The sequence below is a fragment of the Rattus norvegicus genome, chromosome 6, assembly GCF_036323735.1.
Source record: "Rattus norvegicus strain BN/NHsdMcwi chromosome 6, GRCr8, whole genome shotgun sequence".
Lineage (NCBI taxonomy): Eukaryota > Metazoa > Chordata > Mammalia > Rodentia > Muridae > Rattus > Rattus norvegicus.
The window spans coordinates 92957902-92974514 of record NC_086024.1 but is presented as its reverse complement, the minus strand read 5'-3'; the positions used below and the strand labels follow the sequence as shown (position 1 = coordinate 92974514).

At 40.3% G+C, this 16613-nt stretch overlaps 1 long non-coding RNA gene across 1 annotated transcript; it reads right to left on the bottom strand.

Annotated features, from left to right (window-relative positions):
- Positions 1-6156: 6156 nt before the first annotated feature.
- On the bottom strand, positions 6157-10269 carry LOC134479398 (uncharacterized). Its single transcript, XR_010052703.1, has 2 exons — positions 9770-10269; positions 6157-8061 (listed from the first exon to the last, which is right to left on the bottom strand). It is a non-coding gene; the product is annotated as an uncharacterized LOC134479398 (long non-coding RNA).
- Between the last annotated feature and the right edge of the window lie 6344 nt (positions 10270-16613).

The window sequence follows — 16613 nt, the reverse complement described above, 5'->3', positions numbered from 1 at the left end:
TGCTCAAAAATGAACTCATGTTTTTTTGTTTCTCTGTTATATCTCCAGTTCATCATATGTCTGCACCATTTACCACATGCAGATCTCAAAACACACAGAGGACATCTGTGACATCTCTCAGTTCAGGAGGAACTGAATCACTAGTGTAGCAACAACTTCTGAATGGTTCTACCACAGAATCTTATTCCCTTTCCCCCTAGATATTTCTTATAGCTACCACTCCACTTGAAGATCCTATGACAAGAAAGAACAAGCAGCATCTTGCCCTACCCTATCTTCTCTCCTAGCAAACTTTGGATACCTCTGACTATGCAGCAGCAAGATCTATCTTCTTAGGATCCATTCCCATCATATCAGAGCCCCTATTCACATTCTCCCATACCTCTAGTGGCTCTTATGAGTCCAAGGTTTTCATAGACCCTTCCTACTTTCCATTTGGCCTCACTGGGCTTGCTATGGTCCCATTCACCTGTTATGCTCTGAGCTCTTTCCCCCATCAGGTTACTCCCCACACATATTGTTTGGTTATATGACCTTTCCACCTCTCAATCAACTTTTATGTATCCCTCCCCCAGCCTCAGACAAGACATGCATTCTTTTATAACACCTCCGTGCCTCATTGTTGAAACAATGCCATACACCCCTGCAGTAATATTTTATGTATTGCCCATATCACATCTTGACTTTAACATTTAGCTATATTCTTAATTCCTATGTTCCTGCTCAAATGGCAAAGTTAATTCCTTATTAAAGCAGAGGTATGCTAGTATTTCCTCTTGTTAGTAAAGAATCCTAAATGCTCCGTTACAGGCTAAGCAGTTATTATACTTTCTTTTTATGTAACTGAATGAATGAATGATTGTTTAATTATCTATACATCTATAGTATCTAATACAATATCCACAGGGCTGATCAAATTATAAATATAAAACCTATGTTAGCTTTAAGAGTTAGTAGGAAAAAGTGCAAAATATTTTACTAGTAAATTTTTCTGTTTATTATACATTGACATTTTTGATATGTTGGGCAAAATAAAATACAATGTTAAGATTAATCTCACCTGTTTCCATTTATCCTTTTAAATGTTGCATCTAGGAAATTTAAATTCCCCATATACCTTTTGTATTGGGAAGTGCTATTATAGAGTATCACTAAAATTGAACTGAAATTGAATGTCAAGGCTTTTAAGTTCCTCTATATCATAATGTTAAAAAAATCTCCATTTAAAAACTTGTGTATTGTGCATACTGCAGCCTCACCATTTCCCTTTCCAGTGCATGTAGTTAGGATGCCTGCAGGGCCATCCATCTCCCTGTCTTGCATCTCCCTGCTTAGTTGCTAATTTCTCTAGGGTCATAGGGGTGCCGGAGAAAGCCGTAATTGGCAGTCCCCTTAGCTGTGACTCTGAAAACATGCTGCCCTTGGTGGGGTGATAGTCCTCACTTGTCAAGGGATCTCTGTACTTACCCATTTAAAAAGTATGTAATTGGTACATGAGGACTGAGCATTGGTGGTTGCCCTTGAAGTATTTCCTTGTTGGAATACAGTTGCATCTCATCAAACAACCATGCAGAAGGAGTTTGGGTATTTGATCGGGAATGCTGCTCCCCAATCCCCCACCTCATTGCTTAGACTTTAAAGAGTTATTTGGTAATATCTGTTTTATTTTCTCTATTTTTCTCCTTTAAAAAAGTGAAGCTTCTATCTAGACACTTTAAATTTATTCAAAAGATCCCGTTGATTTGCCCTTGCTTCAATGGTGCTAGAAAAATATTTTACATATACCTACATACACATATCATTCATGTAGTAGACTGACTCAGTGAGAACATCATGGAGACAACTCTCAGTTCTAGTTGCTGGCTACCTCAGTGATGTTACCTAATGTATTTGGACACTGTGAATACTACGTACCATTAACTGTAAAAACTCAGTGCTTTTCTGAGTCTGGTGGCACATATCTGCAATCCCAGCACTTGGGAGGTAAAGGTAGGAAGATCAAGAGTTCAAGGCCCGCTTCAGCCATGTAACCAATTTGAGGTCACCCTGGAACACATGAGGTCATTCTTTAAGACTGTCAAACAAACAATTAATAATTAACAAACAAACACTTGACTCTGTCTCTAAGGAATTTCTATTTAGCATCATTTCACTGGCAATTGCTGACATCATGAACCATGCTGGACCAGTTCTGCTTAACATAAGGAAAACAAACCAGACCAAAAGTAGCTGAGCTTCAGCTGGCTTTGTGTTTGTGCCTAGCAACCTTGATTAGACTTAACATCGATGTTGGAATCCCCACTCTATTCAGGAAAGTTGTCTTTGTGCCTATTAATTACTGTCAATTACAAGAGTCATCTTTTCATTGTACAGGAGACCGTCTCTGTGTAACTCATAAGCTAGCAGAGCCCCAGACCCAGTGTGCCATTTGAGCCTCACAGGATGTTAAAAAAAAGACTTCTTCACAGCCCTCCTTTGTGTCTTGAAGTATTTTCATGAGAATACTTTTGGATGGTTTTAGCTTTGTGGGTTCTGGTAGGTCTGGATGGGCTGATCCTCTGAGGAGAATTACTTCTGACATCTCCTGAGTCATACTCAGATTGGTCAGGGTCAAGGACTTCCTGCTGTTGGAAATATTTAATCTCAATCAGGGGTATCTGCTCCACCTTTGATCATTCAGTTCTTTGATAAAGGACATAAACCCTTCATATTTATAATAAGTCTTTAAAGCACTAGAGCTGGGCAGATATCTACCTTCTAAACTATTATGTCTACTTCCCTGGCAATAACCTTGTTGTGACTTGCTATGTTCCTCCTGTGCCACTCTTACTCTGATTGGCTAGCCCTCATGGCCAATTCTCATGATCCCTTACCCCATGGCATCATCTCTCTCTACTTTTTCTCTCTCATTTCATGTGGTGCTGCCTCAGACCTCAAGCCTGGGAACAGAAATGCCGCCAACATCTCTTCTGCCCAGCTATAGGCTGTAGGCATCTTTATTCCACCAACAGTTTTAAATTAAGAAGTAAGGTTATATAGCTTCACTTGTACATGAGGTCTCCTTTTCCCTGGGAGCAACCAGACTTTGGAGTCCAGTATTTAAGATTACAGTACATAGCAAAAAGACCAAACCTTAACAGCTCTCTATCCAATCCAGGCATACGGAAGAGGATCTTTCAGCCCTTCATCAAATGCCACCGTTTTTATTGACGCCACACAATTTATTTTATTTAAATGCTCCACGGTCTAGTGGCATTTGACAGGATTCACTGGCTGTGGTGTTATATAGAAGTATATAGAGAGGGAGCCCCTGGTTGCTTTCTGTGCGTTGACAGTTGACAGATCATTTTATGGTAATGCACTGGAATGTTATAATGTGTGTAGTTGATGGCAACTTTACTCAGCTTAGAGTCCTGTAGGCCTTGAGGTTCATCTTTGAGTGATTATGTTTGGTGAGCACCTTCTTATTGCTAAGGGCCTTCTGCAGTGTTATCAAGGTGGCTTAGGGCATCCTATGATCAGAGAGAGGGGAATCTTTGAAAGACTGCCAAACTGTATTTTATAGCAAACCCACTCTGCTATAAAGATAAGCAACTAATCTCTTAATTCACTTAGGAATTAGAATAAAATTGATGAAGGGCACTTGATGAAGGGCTGCAAGATCCAATTCCAGGTGGCTCTCTATGCCTGGATTAGATAGAGAAATGTTGATGTTTGATCTTTTTGCTATGTATTGTAATGCTAAATCCTGGACCCCAAAGTCTGGTTGCCCCCAGGGATCCTCATGTACAATTGATGTAATGTAACCCTATCCCTAGCCACTTCTTCAAGGTTCCTTCTCTTAATACTTCATGATGGGAGTTGAATTTCCATGAATGGGGACATTCAAAGTGTAGCAATAGGTATGAAGAGCCCAGCTCTTGAGAAGAGGAGAATCAGCTCAGAGATTTTTTTTCTTAAGGGTAAAAATTCTGGCTTGCCATGAACTAAAATGACTACTTCATTGAGGCAACATTCTAAGCCATTTTAATGCTTTTAAGTATACATATGTATATAGACTTCATTGAAGATTGGTGTTAGGTAGTGTTAGGTAACTCTGGAAAAGAATGTATGTACTTCTGTCTAGTTATCATAGAATCATGTAAAATTTCATGAAAACATGTACAATGAATGAATAAAAGTGTAGGAAGAGGAGATTATTGGTAGGAGTATAGTTGCATGAAAATATTTTACCTGTTCCAATGTACTCTGAGCACTACTGTTGAAACGGAGTATAAACCAGGGGCTTCCAGGTGCAGACGTTTTGTGTATATGTTTAATCATTCACAAAAGAGAGAGTGAGGGGTGAAGCATGACAGAGAATAGCTTGAGAAAACACGGGGCACTACTGAGCTAGCTGACTGTAAGTTTCCTTTATAACAACATTTTGTAGAGAACAATACTGACTTCCCTACCCCTTAATTTTACTTTCCCTTTGATTATTTATTCAAAAAAGAATAAAACATGTTTGTTTCTGGAAATATATTTGTTTAACATCTTTTTGCTGGATAAAGCAATTTTTATAACATTCCAAACAAAACCACAATTGTGATTTCAAGTAGATCAAAACAGTATAACCTCTATTAAAAAATGTCAGTCAGTAATTTGGTTAAACCCTTAAAACTAAGAACAAAGAAATGTCAATGAGATTTGGAATCAGAGCTGAAAAATTACAGCAAAGCAATTAAAAAGTATCACTGGGTTGAGATAAACAATCTGAACTCTGCCCCCAAAGTTCTTTTGATCTTCACTGTACAGCAAAATAGAATCCTAATTTTTTTGTTGCCCTCTCTTTCTTCTCTAAAAAACTCTGTTTTTTTTCACCCCAAGCCAGAATCAAGTGTTAGCTGTGAGGTATAAAACCCTTGAGCTAGTATTGGCCTTGGACCTGGACTTGGCCTTTGACACTTTCCTGGAAATTTTGAATTTGTAAATTATGAAATGGTGTGCTCTTGTGATGGGCATTATGAAATGTCAACTATGGTTGCTCTTCAGATTTGACATCTGGAGAACACACACACACACACTCACACACACACACACACATACACACACACACACACACACACGAACACACGGTGGGGCAGGGAGGGGATATATGAATTCTGTTGGAATTTGCCATCATCATACATCTGTTTGGTTAGATGGCCACCCTGGGTTACATGGGCTACTCTACTCAGCCTGGTTGGAATTGCCTTTTTTTGTTGCAACCAAGGTAGTTCTGAATCATGAACAGAGTATAAAGTCATTTTCAGAAGACAGTAGAGATTTGATAATATATATTCTGAACTGATTATATAATAATATCATTGAAATGTGTCTTGCATAATTTTTATTCTCTCTTTTAAAAAAATATCTTATTTTTTATTGTTTGTAATTGTGTGTGTGTGTGTGTGTGTTTCTGTCTGTGGTGTGTATGTTCACAGCAGTATAGGTAGGTGTAGGAGGAAGCCCAAAGAGGAAATGCTGTGAGATTCCACTGGAGTTGGAGTAACTGGCAGTTTTGAACAATCTGATGTGACATTTGGCAATGGAACTCTGGTCCTCTGCTCCTCACAGCTGAGTCTCCCAGTGTCCAATATGTATAAGCATAAGCAAACGAAAATTGTGCTTGTGGAACCCAATTTTATGACTGTCTAATAATTTAGATGGGTTCAGACTGAAAGCATCTTCCCATTGAAATGAGTTTCTGTTTTCTCATAGCCTTCTCTTGCAGTTTACTGCAGGCAGGACGGAGACTGTTAGCCTTGCGGTGGCCAAGAGGAGTTCCAGACAGAATTGAACTTCTAGATCCCAGTATCTTGTGTTTATCACCTTGGTGACCTGGCATGTACATTCTCCTGATGTGGCCTCCTTCTGCTTTAGATGACTAAGAACCTTCACTGACTCAATAGAGAATTAATGTTTGCTTTGTTTCTTCATTTTATATTTTTTTGAAACAAAAGGACCCTGGTCCTAAATTTAAAAATCTACCCTATTTTGATTGAAGTAGACATTATCACTTTGACTGACATTGAGGTGAGAAATATATAATTTATAATGTAGGAGACTAAGTTTTTGTTGTTGCCTGTCGCGCGCCCAATGTCCCGCCAGCAAGAACGACGCGTGGCAACAGGATTCTTCTGCGAGCAAGCCTTTACTGTGTTACAGCTCTTCTTAGTGTTACAGCTCTCTTAGTGTTACAGCTCTCTTGAACAGGGACTCTGAGCAGCAAAATCGCTCGGCTTATATAGACAACAGTATGCTAATTATCTCTCAGGGATTGGTGGGGCTTGGATCACCCCACTACTTGTCCTCCAGGGATTGGCGGAGAATGAATCACCTCATTAGCATATTAACGGTCAACTAACACCTGGTGCATAAACCGCACATGTGCAGTACCGCTGTTCACCACTAGAGGGAGCCCTAGCAAGGGGACAAGCCTGCACATGCGCAGTAAGTCGTTTATATCCAGACAAGGCTGGATGTCGGCGCCATCTTTGTTTCGCCGCGCCGCTCTCTACATCTCCCCCTTTTTTGTTTAATAAAATGACTGGTCTAGATCTGGGTGTCACGTCAATCTTGTCATTGCTCCTGTCTTAGGTCGTTCTCATCCAAACTCGGCCTTACCCGTCATAGAGTTACCCTATCGCCACCGGGCCCCGTGTCTTAGGTTGGTCCGAGTTCGAGGAAAGTCGCCCGTCCCTGGATACAATGACTCCACATGACTGTGACAAAAATGATCTAGGGCGAACTCTTGATCTTTCAAAGAGGCCAGCCATATGTTGGGAGAAGCACCCTTTTTAATGGTGGTCATAGCCTGGTAAACAACCACTTTGTGTCTGGCATGTTCTCTTTTTTAAACAGCCAATAAGCCAGAGACCTACTCCGCATCCCAGGAGGACAATAGCTCCCCAGGACAAACATGCCCGCCCACTCCTTGAAAAGGGAGAAAGCATTGGTAATCCATGAGGTAAAGTCTTCAACTGTGATGGGGTCCAGCCTAGTGCTGTTGAGGACAGCAATCTGCATCAGCAATTGTCTTGATAGTTGCTCTGCTTTCATGGACCAGTTTCCTTTCAGATAATTCGAGATTTCTTTGCTCTGTTGAAAATTCTGAGAAAAGTTAGCTCACAAAGGAATAATGCATAAACCTCTAAGGGAGGAAACACAAGACAGCTGTGTCATATGATACAGTGCTTCAATTTGTTCTTGAACTAAATCTATCCTTTGATTGGCTAATAGAAGGCCAGATGCCAAATGGGTATTAAATTATTCTTGTATCTCTAGCACCACTGCAGTTCTTTCTACAATCTGATTGACAGTCTCAGCCGTCTGTATTTGATTGGTCATAGCGATTTCAGCTGTGGTAGCTGCGGCAGCAGACAGCACAATGGCTGAAATTATGGCTGCCGTAATTCCAAAATCTCTTTTGGCTCTCAGCAAATTAAGAATAGGAAAGCTATCTGGGTTTGCCTCCACTGGGATTGGCACAAAGGAGGGAATCTTAACCATCACTGCGGTGTCATTAGTGCCATCCCAGCATTCAGCTAAATAGCAGACTACATCAGAGCTATTACAATTTAAAGCACCACTGCTTACATTAGTGCTTATCAGAAAAAAGGTGATCTAGCACATACTGAAGTACTAGTGGCAGTATTATTTACCAAGAGGTTATTATATTGAATATTGATCAACCTGGTATCACCTTTTTCTGGTAGCTGAAACATTATACAGCACAAAGTTCTCTCCCATCAACCTAGCAAAGGGGGTCAGGGATGTATATGCCCCTTGCTCATTGGACAGCACCCATTGAAACCAAGACCAGAGATTATGCTTGTCAGTCTTATTCTCAAAACAGTAGAATTGCTATGAACTGGCATGGGTACTGGCCAGGATCTGGCAATAGCCCACAGGGTGAGCGAATTAACCTGTATTACCATTCCCAGTAGTAATAGTAGGGTTCGTAGTCTCATCTTCAGGAAGAGCAGAAGGCAATTTTCGAGTCAAATGCTCAGGTACCCAAATTGGATTTTCTTGATTCTGCGGAAAAACACAAATCGCTCCCCTAGATCTCGAAATCACGAGATCTAGGCCACGCCATTCATCAGTTAAGACATCCTTCCACTTTACTTCTGCATTAGTTATAGGTGTAGTAGCAGCATGGCGATCCGCAGCAGAGCGGCCATGCTCATCCAAAATTAAGAAATTTAGAGTAAATAGAGCTAAAGAAAGTTGTTCTTTTGGTGTTCGGCTGCTGGCAATTCCCTCTTTTTGTTTTTTTTTTATAAGCTCTTTTAAGGTACGATGTACCCTTTCCACAATTCCTTGTCCTTGGGGATTGTATGGTAAGCCTGTAGTATGACCGACCTGCATTGTCTGGCAAAATGCCTGAAAGAACTTTGCAGTGTAGGCAGGCCTGTTGTCTGTCTTGAGACTATCAGGCTTTCCCCAGGCTGCCCATGCCTCTAAGCAATGGCTAATGGCATTACAAGCCTTTTCACCAGTCATCAGAGTAGCATGTATAATACCAGAACAGGTATCAACAGAAACATGAGCATATTTTAAATTTTACCAGTTTTATGTCAACTTTCTGTTATCAATGTTACATTTTTTTAAACCATATCCAATAACTTAAAAGCCAATAGTCCATAACTAAGGCATGTAGAGAATATTTATACATTTAAAACCAATCAGAAAACAAAATTGAAGTGGCTACACATATCTTAGCTACAGGTGCAAGGCTCCAAGGGCTGATTGAAACTGCTTTTTTAAGAGAAGCACCTTGTCACTTGCTAAATCTCCTTGAGACCAGGAATCCAAGTAGGCACACTCAAGTTTATCTTTTTGTTTGATTCTCCTGAATAAATTTTCAGGCGGTCTACCTCTATCAAATCTGATCAGTATGACTCTGTGAGGTTTCCAGAGCCTAGTCACATACCTAGCAATAGCCTCAACTTGAGCCACAAGAAAAGCTGCACTGACCCCATTTTTTATCTTTGCCTTCTCTCTGTTCCTTTTATCTCCTTTTCTTTTCTTTTTTTCTTTCGAGACCTTTTCTCCCTCTGACATACTTTCTTGTTGCTCTGCAAGGACCCTCTGACCTGTCCTAACGGCTCTAATGGCTTCCTCACATCGTTTATCCTCTAAGCAGGCAGGGACCATTTGCCAAAGAGGTTTTGGTCCGGGCTTAAGCTTGCCGTCTGTGGCTTCTCTATCCCACACAAAGAAAAAAAGAAACAAAATTACCAGCCTTGCCCACAAAGGATCCATAACTTTAGGTTTCTTCACAGTGGCTCTCCACCTAGGCCCATATCTTTCTTCCTCATATATGGCTGCCTCTTCCTCTAATTCCTCCTCCTCGGACTCTGACAACTCTTGCTCAGAGTCACTGCCAGCCAGTTCTAAGGCTTCTAATTCTTTTAATGGATACAAAGTATCCTCTCCGGTTGACTTGTACTTCGTCCTCCGGGGCACTCTTATTTTTTCCTCCAGCGGCATTTCTTCTGCCTTTTGTATCTCTTTCACTTTTGTTTTAGTAACCTTTTTCTTTTTGCGAGCTCCTAATTTCTCACTCTGCTCCGTTTCTGACATTCTCTCTTGAATGTTCTGTCCTGCCGTGACTATGTCCTCACATTTTAACACAACTAGTAAGAAGACAACAGTCACTATAAAAACGAGCAACAATCCCTCCATGGCGAGACTAAATCCAAAAAGGGGCATGCCTCTCGGAGCTTGCCTTTTAATTTACCTTCTTGCAGTTCTGAATCCTCTTCAGCACACTGAAGGGTCCCCTCGGCACCGGCAATGTTGGTTCCCGGGTCTCGGCACCACTTGTCGCGCGCCCAATGTCCCGCCAGCAAGAACGACGCATGGCAACAGGATTCTTCTGCGAGCAAGCCTTTACTGTGTTACAGCTCTTCTTAGTGTTACAGCTCTCTTAGTGTTACAGCTCTCTTGAACAGGGACTCCGAGCAGCAAAATCGCTCGGCTTATATAGACAACAGTATGCTAATTATCTCTCAGGGATTGGTGGGGTTTGGATCACCCCACTACTTGTCCTCCAGGGATTGGCGGAGAATGAATCACCTCATTAGCATATTAACGGTCAACTAACACCTGGTGCATAAACCGCACATGTGCAGTACCGCTGTTCACCACTAGAGGGAGCCCTAGCAAGGGGACAAGCCTGCACATGCGCAGTAAGTCGTTTATATCCAGACAAGGCTGGATGTCGGCGCCATCTTTGTTTCGCCGAGCCGCTCTCTACAGTTGCCACTTCCTGGAGGTGGAGGACAGTGAGCATTCAGATCTTCACCAGGAATAGAGTAGAGTTCAGTCGTGTGCCACTACCATGCCAAAGTGCTCTAAAGAGATGTAGAAAATTATTAATGCGAAGAACTAAGCTGTGGGTTGAAGAGATGGCCCAGAGGTGGAGAGTGTTTGTTGCTTTTCTAGAGGACTCAATTTGGGCTCCCAGTACCCCTGTCAGTTGTCTCACAGCCACTTGTAACTCCAGCCTCAGGGGATCCAACACCATCTTTTGGTTCTTTTGGGAACCTACATATGTATGGCATATACTCACAAAGATGCCCACCTGTGCGAAGAAATAACATGAAATAAATTACTTAGAAAAAGAATTAAGCAGTTAAAGATTTTCTTTACCAGATTTTTATTTACACTCTTAGTTTGTTTGCTGTTTCTGTCAAGTGGAATTTATAGTGTGGTGAAGTAATTCCATCAGAGACACACGGCACTCTTAAGGTTGAATAGAAAGTCTATATTGTGAGCTGTAAGGGAAACTTGCCCAAATCATGCAGTCCCAAGTTCACCATTTTTTCTTGTCTTTTATGCACAAAAACTCCATCGTAGTTGACACACTTCATTGAGCAAGAATAGTTAATGAGAAGCAAAATTCCAGAAGCCGAAAAAGCAAAGTTAGTAACATTTAGGGACTTTTTCTGGGTCCTGGAACTATGGGCCAGGTCTTTGATGGATTAGGTCTTTGTTCCCCTTTTGGCAGGAGGTAGGGCCTATGTGCTGAGTTCTAAGGTCAGAACGGTACCTCCAACATGGTGTCGATTGTGTTAACTGACCCATTACAGAAGTTCATTCAGACAAATTCATTCTGACTATAGTTTGGAGGTGAAATGGGCCCTAGAGGATCAGGTGATGAAGGGTTTGCCTCCAGTAGAGCGGTATCCATACTGACTGAATCACAGAGCCCTAATTTCATCGATGGGAACTTTCAGGAGTCTGAAAGAGATGACTTACTGGAGTAATGCCACTGATAAGTAGATTTTGTTCCTAGCTCTCTCCTAACCTTTTCTGGTCATCACTCTATGGGAGGATTCCCTGTGCAACAACCTTCCTTCATGATGTTCTTATAAGCCCAGAAGGAAGGGAGCCATGTGACTATGGACAGAATTCTCTCAAACTCTGAGTCAAAATAAATATTTCTTAGCTTTTAGGTTCTTTTTCTTAGGTATTTTGTCACAGTGTCACGAAGCTAAGACAATATTCAGTAAGGGTTCATCTTAATTGTCCAACTTTGAGAAATAATAACAAGGTGGGGACCTATGGACTGTAACTTTCAGGATCAAGCTATCTGTTAGGGGTCTTTAAGCCAGATAATGTAACTTTTGTAGAGATTGACCGAATTAATATGATCCATAAAGACTTTATACTGTTATATACAGCTACATGTGGCATTGTATAAAGTTAGGGAGTCTTTTTGAAATGAATTTCTAGCTCCCCTTTTCATAGAGTGGAGACAATGTACTAGAATAATGTGGTTACAAAGACAACTTACATTCTGTGGGTTGTCTCGTTTACCGATTTTGACTGCTTCTGTCTGGGCCATCTTTTCCGTGGTTCACCGTGGGCTTCAGGGATAAAGATTATGGGCCCTGAATTTTTATAATATCCTGCATTTTTATTGAATACAAATTAATCGTTTTTAAATTAAATGATTCAAAAAAGCTGTGTATTCTAAAGCAGGACTTGGGAAGCCCCAACTGCTTCACTTGCTAAGGAAAATGGTTCACCAGGGTTCAGTATGTTGTGTATGCGCTATCTCAGGGGTCCTTGCTCTCTTTGTGGAAAAATAAGTTTTTCTGTGCTGAGGGACTGAGGAAGATAATTAAAAAACCCTCAGTGGTAGAAAGAGACATTTCTGTCCTTGATTCTGGGCTGGAGACGGATCTGCTCCACTTTGCACACAATTCTGCGATTTTTATAAGGCTCTAGACGGACTTCCCTGAGCAGCCATAAACTCCCTGCTTAATTGCCTCATGCCCCATATTAGGTTGGCTTTCAAAATAAACTTTCTTTTGGGGGGGTCATTTCTCATTAAAAGAGCATTTTTTTCTACTTGTGTATAGTGACATTTGTTTTATGCTGACATTTTCAGCTATACAAAATAAACTCAAACGTTTAAACATTGCTAGGAGTTGGTGATGCTTTTTGAAGGAACTGTGCTTTACTTTTTCATAAGTTTTTCCTCCCGGGGTAGAGATATGCTCCTCAGGAAGTTTCTAGAAGCCTTGGTGGAAATGTGGCGATGAAGGGGATTTTAAGGATGTGTCATAGCTTATATCAGACATGGCTGTGACTGGAGTGCAGGTCCAGGCTTCTCCGAGTTAGTGACTGCAGGCTCCAGCCACCCTTTGACTGCATAATGTGTGCTGACAGTGATGCTTTCCGAGGCCAAGGGCAAGGAGTGAGGCCCCGAGGGCGCTGGAGAGGGAGGTGAAGGTAAGGCTGAGTGTCTTCTCTGTCCCTTTGAATTTGTTGAAGCAATTGAGGTGTTCTAGCTGAGATGTCACGTAGACTAGAGAGTATGAGAGACTGAAGAAATGTGAAGATTCAGAGACATTTGATGCAGCTAAATTTAGATGGTAATTGGTGATTTCTTTGCACAGTGTCCTTGTGTTAGAGCTGGAGATCAAGTACCTATAGGGTAACTCAAGGAACACTTGCATGGTGAATTCTGGGAACACTCTACCACGCAAAGCCTTTGACACATTGAGATTATCCCTGGGGCATTATACTAAGATTATGCTAGTATAGAGGTGGTTCTTCTAAATAGCCATTGTTTGAGAAGAAGACAAAACCAAGGGGGAAGATAGGAAGTAATGAGGGAAAATAAGAAATATTGATATATAATGGAGAGCAGTACAATGTGTCATTACTATGTTTCCTATATGCTATAAAGGATATTATTTATATATATAAATAATATATATAATAATATATTATATATATGTTTTATTCCTATAAAGCATAAAGATTAAATAATTAAGCATGATCAGCCTTTGGACTAAAATGATATCAAAGATATTTCTTATGTCCTTGAGCATTTTCATTTTTTTTTGGCTTGAATAATCTTGTGACCTGGCTTTTAGTTGTACAGAGCTTCATGTTACTATATTATATATGATAAAGCTAAAATGAACTTTGCTAGTGTATGTAGTTGGAACTGGAGGATTTCTTTGGGCTGTTGTGTACCACATGCATGAAATGAACGGGACAGAAGATTCTGGAGCTCCACAGTTTGGTGCTCCTATTCACTCCTATTCATGTCATTGTGTTGCAATGTCTTGCAGCTTGCATATTAATGGATAAGTGAGGTCTATGTGTTATAATCCCAACTTCAGTGACAAGCCTCTAAATTGCCAAGTGATTCGCAAATGTCAATAGTCAAAGAATATAAGGACATTTCAAAGCTGACGCTCTCTCTTCAATTCACATTATGAAGCAATCACAAAACAATTAGAAAAAGCCCCAAGAATTAAAAAAAATATATAAAGTTTTAATTGGAGGTCAATCTCATTCAACTAATACTAGCTCAATGCAACAGCATATTCAAGCATTAGGAATAATTGAGGAAGAGCGCTCCAAGTGTTTTGCTGAAGGGTTATATGATCAGAGACTGAACAATGTTATTTCTGTTGCATCAATACAAGTCTCTTTCCTGTCTTTATACCTATTTAAAGTTGCTAAGCTGCTTATATATGCAGCTGGTAGATTCTATTAAATTATGCATGTTGTGAGCTATTTCTCAGAGCTTCTAGGTGCAGTGCCACGTAACTTCACTTTTTTTTCCCCATCGCCTCCTACTGTTTAATTTAGTAATTCTGGCTTTCCCCAACAGGCTTCCGTTCTGGCAACAGGCTTCTCTTTATGTTCCCCATAGTTAGGAAGACTATTTCTCAGCTTAAAAGGCAAGGCGATGTATGTAACTGAAGCATGTAAAGTGAGGCATATTCTGAAAAGCCACAGTGCATGATCGTTACCGCTAAAACACGTATGCAATAAAGCCTGGGCAAGCAATAGTCCAGAGTTGCCTTGTTGATTGTGGGATGCAATGGCTTTTATCATGGCAGGATACTGTGACTGCTATGTTCTGTGAGTAACATGTACTGAACACTCACTCTTCCTCAGGGTTTCTCTACAGTCAGAAGGTGAGTCCTCGTATGTAGGTAAGAAAGTAATTACATCTATACGCCACTTGGCTCTGAGACCAAGACTTTTGGGGTTGTATATCATGTTCCTAGTTATCTAAGTAGAGCTGATTACTCTTTGTGTTCAGTCATCTTTCAATACTCAGCGTGTCATCAAACACCACACACACACACACACACACACACACACACATACACACACACATACACACACACACTTCCAACAACTCACAAAACAATCTTTGATTCTACCATGAAAGCGAGGAAGGAGTTGCTATAACTTCCATTCTTCTTGTTCCACGACTTATTTCAGTAGCTTTTTGGTCATTTATTTTATAACCAGCCTTCTACATACACTTTTAAAACCACCCTTTGCTTTTTAAGATAGCTTAGAAAGAATATTATTTTAAAATTATTTTCTCTAGAGATAGTGTAGTACAGTCGAAGTAATTTTATTAAGCAAATTTTATACAACTTAATAAATTCTACAGTAGGAAATTTTAATGCATCTTAACAGACTGGTAGTGAGCCTGAGGCATATCTCTGAAAGAACTTGGAATTTGTAGATCAAAGAGAAAGTCTCTATTTTAATTTAATGTGAACTGTCTACCTAATAGCCAACAGATTGTCATTTTCATTTTATTTTGTTATGAACGATATTACAGATTCATTAAATCAGTTTTATTTTCTATTTTTTTTAAACAAATGGAAGTTGACTGAATTAACAAATGTCATTTGCAGCAGATTCAGAATGACCAGATACACATTGCATCTGGGGACATCAAACAAATTTCATTTTTCTAAGGGTTACAACAAGAGGTCATAGCAACATTATCCAATAACAGATGGAGCTGTATGTTTCTAGGCCACCCTAAAGGGACCTCATTAGCAAACACATTAGAGAGGATGGGAAGTCTGAGAGGCTGCTTCTATCAGGATTTTGAAGTTCTATGCTCAGTCTTACATGGATAGAACTGAGGTCAGTCTGCAGATACACATTGTTTGAAAATGAACTTGTTTGAATAAATTGCATCTAACTTTGCTGAAAGACGTACAAAAGATCCCTTGATGTCACTGCAAACCACCTATGTTATTTATCTCCTTGTCTCCCTGGGACCCCTAACCTGGTCCCTTTGCTTCATCAACTGAGAACTTTTGTCCCTGGGACAATGTCAGAAGTCAGTAGTCTAGTAGGCCTAAAGAAGAGGCAGTTTGTGCCACATGTGTTCATTGTAGAAAATTCAGAAACACTGGGAAAAGCGGTAAAGCAATCAAATTTTAGAAATTTGAAAACGATCACATTTTTGCAAAAGTTTTCAGGTTATTTCAGAGAAATGGCCCCATTTCTGTAAGAGTCATGAGCATCTCGGCACCTTAGCTTGCCCCTTGCACACTGTATTGTTAGGAAAACCAGGGCCCAGCATCATTGAAGTAGGATAGTGGTGTTGTTTTTGTTTTGTTTTATTTTATTGTTTTGGTTTTTTGTTTGTTTTTCTTTTAGCTTCCTGTAAGGTCCCATCTCCAAGAGCTGTCAGGTTTGGAATTGTTTGGAAAAGACTGTAGTGGTGAGTTTACCTAACTTTTCACTGCAAACACTCCCCTCTGGTACTCCTGAGTTAACATCTCTGCTACTCCAAACACACAACTGGGGAAGTAGCTCCTGTGGTCACTTTCCCTGATTCTCACATGTCTGTGGGCCTTTAGATCTGGTCTTTTTTCTTTCCTGTCATGGTGATCTCTGCTCCTTTCCTCTATCCAGGTTCCTAGTCTACCAAATCTCAAAGTCCTACCTCAATCTACCTGCCTATCTATTCATTGGTCATTGGATCTTTTTTGGTTGAAAAACAGTTGGGGACAAAAACCTTCCATGTTTGAACATGTGGATTCCTGATTTTTGGGGCTGGATTAATTCAAAGTATTAGTATCATCCAAAAGATCACGTTGCAGGGGTTGATCTAACTTAGAACTCACTTGGTGAGCCAAAATATTGGTGATCCTAGAATATTGATCAGACACAAAAGTCAGCGGCAATTGTTCGGTGTCTATCTCCTTGACACAATCACACGATTGGGATGAGCGAATATTAAACAAAGGACTGGTGGTGAATTTCAGGGAATGAGATGTACATAA